At 43.4% G+C, this 2,998-nt stretch overlaps 1 pseudogene; it reads right to left on the bottom strand.

The window, feature by feature from the left end:
- Nucleotides 1-1,072: 1,072 nt before the first annotated feature.
- LOC101981466 lies at nucleotides 1,073-1,611 on the bottom strand (annotated as a pseudogene).
- Between the last annotated feature and the right edge of the window lie 1,387 nt (nucleotides 1,612-2,998).

Here is a 2,998-nt window from a genome sequence, read left to right as displayed (position 1 = left end):
GCTATTTGTTGCTGTTGGTTTTATTTTGTTTTGGATAAACAAAAAAAAATTATTTTGTGTTGTTTGGGTTGGATGCCCAGGCCTAGTCTGTATGAAGAGATGCTCATGTTTTCCCAGGAAATGTCACAAAACAGATTGCTAAATTCCCTTGAGATCATAATCCTCTTCCCTCAGCTTCTCAAGTAGCTGGGATTGCAGGCATGGGCCATAAGGCTGGCTAAATTAAAGATGCTGAGAAATTTGTGGTCCACGGTTTAAGGTGACCTTTGAGCCCCTGACAGTAGGGGAGATGGCACACTTTGACACACACAATGTGACAATAGTGCCAGTGACTGCATTTTTGCAGCCTCAAGATAAAAGAGGTCAAGGGTTCTGGGGAGCCACCAGAAACTGGAAGAGAAGCACGAAGCTAATTGTCCCCTAGAGGCTCCTGGGACTGACCCTCCACATTTGATTTCGTTTTGCCTGGAACCATCTGATTGTTTTATCCTTGTGATAGCAGCACCCAGAGAATAATACATTCCCCTTCTCTAGCACCTCATGAATATTATCATGTCCTCTGAAACTTTTTATTCTCCATCTTCTCGGTAATGGGAATCCATTATACTTATTTGTTTAGAGATAGGGGTCTCACTATGTCCCCCTGACTGCTCTTAAACTGGGCTGAAGTGATCCTTCTGCCTCTGCCATCCAGAGAATAGCTGGGACTATATGTATGTACCACTGAACATGATTTCATTGCAAATATCAAAATCTCTCTCTCTTTTCATCTATATATCTATCTGTGTATGTATATATGTATGTATGTATGTATGTATGTATGTATCTATCTATCTATCTATCTATCATGTATGTATGTATCTATCTATCATGTATGTATGTATGTATGTATCTATCTATCTATCTATCTATCTATCTATCTATCTATCTATCTATCTATCTATCTATCATCTGGTATGTGCAGTCCATGTATGTAGGTATGTGTAAGTTGCCGTGCATACATGAATGTAGAGAACAGACGTCAGCTTCAGGTGTCTTTCTTAATTGCTCTCTACCTTTTTTTTTTTTATAGTCCAGGTCTTTTATTTCTTTTTGTACATCAGGCCATGAATTCGTAGGGAATGGGCTCCAGCAGCTCAGGCTCCTTCCCATTAGTCCTCACGAAGTGTGCTTCTCTGGGTGAAGCAGGCTGGCGCTTCAGCTGAACCCAGGTGCCCTTCTCTTTGGCTTCCTTTCTCTTCTGGTCGTTCTCCTTCACCCGCTTCAGGAAGCTGTCTCTGCTCTTCGAGTGCTTGATGTGTTCAATCCGCACATTAATTCTCTTGGCAAGAATCTTGCCCTTAACTTGCTTGTTTACAATGATGCCCACAACATGCTGGGTGACATTGTAGACTCTTCCGGTTTTGCCATGGTAACATTTATAGGGCATTCCTTTTTGAACAGTGCCCATTCCCTTGATGTCTACAATATCGCCCTTCTTGTAGATTCGCATGTACGTGGCCAAAGGAACAACTCCATGTTTCCTAAAGGGCCTAGAGAACGTATAGCGAGTGCCCCTCCTCTTTCCCTTTGTGTTTGTCATCTTGGCGAGTTACTGAAAGATGGCTACCACGGCCGAAAAAAAGCGCTCTCTACCTTTTTTAAAAGACAGATTCGTTGGGCTGGAGAGATGGCTCAGTGGTTAAGAGCATTGCCTGCTCTTCTAAAGGTCCTGAGTTCAATTCCCAGCAACCACATGGTGGCTCACAAAAAAAAAAAAAGACAGATTTGTTTGTTTATTATGTATTTATGTATACAGTGTTCTGCCTACGTGTATGCCTGCAGGTGCCCCAGAAGAAGGCCCCAGGTCTCATTACAGATGGTTGTGAGCCACCATGTGGTTGCTGGGAATTGAACTCAGGACCTCAGGAAGAGCAACCAGAGCTCTTAATCACTGAGCTATCTCTCCAGTCCCCTGCTTTCTACTTATTTTTTAATTTTATTTATTTATTTATCTATTTATTTATTTTTTTGAGACAGAGAGACAGAGTTTCTCTTTGTAGTCCTAGCTTTCCTGGAACTCACTATGCAAGCAAGGCTGTCCTTGAACTCACAGAGATCTGCCTGCCTCTCCCTCCCCAGTGCTAGGATCAAGTGCATGTGTGCATGTTTCACCAGGCCCTAAATTTTGCCTTTTTTTTTTTTGAAGTAGCTTTTCTTACTGAACCTGTAGCTCATCCATTTGGCTAGACTGACTGTAATGATTCCTGAGATCTGCCTGTCTCCAAGGCTCCTCACCCCCAGTGCTTGAGTTTCAGATACACACAGATGTACCTGGCTTGGAAGCTGGAGATCTGAACTCAGATCTTCATGTATGCACGGCAAGCATGTTCCAACTAAACCACCTCCCCAGTCCTTGAATTACAGTTGTATTTTGGAAAAACAAACTCTTTAACAGGAAAGAGGATGTGGCGTGCTGTGAAATCCTGAGCCCCCAAGGGAAAAAAAAAAAAAGAAAACCTGAGCCCGACGGAGGGAGACAGAGGTCACCATTGAGGTGGGGAGTGTGGGTTGATCACGTGCTGGTGTCTGGGAAGTTTGTTACCACCCTTGTCAACATGACTTTATTTCAGAAAATTCTTAGCCAGAAAGCTAAAACTGCAAATGACAAAATGTCTCAATGTTTGTGCTGGGAATTTCTGAAAACATATTGCTCACATAGGAGAGTTTGCTCTCAAAACAACTGGCCCCTTGCCCGAGGGAAAGGGGTGTGCTTTGGCTGACAATGTGAAGGGACACAGTTCCTGTTCTCTTAGGGCCGGCTCACACAGCAGAGGAGCAGGAGTCAGAGAAAAGTCCTTGGTGCCCAGCTGGGTTTCTCCCTTTCCCCTTTCTATTTAGTCCAGGATTTCAGCTCCAGGGAACCATGCCATCTATATTCAGGACTTGGTTAATCCTCTCTGGAAACACCTTCATTGGCACTCACTAAGGCCCTCAGTGCTTCTTTTTTCTTCTTCTT

The sequence above is a fragment of the Microtus ochrogaster genome, chromosome 22 (genome assembly GCF_000317375.1).
Source record: "Microtus ochrogaster isolate Prairie Vole_2 chromosome 22, MicOch1.0, whole genome shotgun sequence".
Taxonomy (NCBI): domain Eukaryota; kingdom Metazoa; phylum Chordata; class Mammalia; order Rodentia; family Cricetidae; genus Microtus; species Microtus ochrogaster.
The sequence above is the reverse complement of the archived record's forward strand: the minus strand, read 5'-3'. Positions and strand labels throughout refer to the sequence as shown.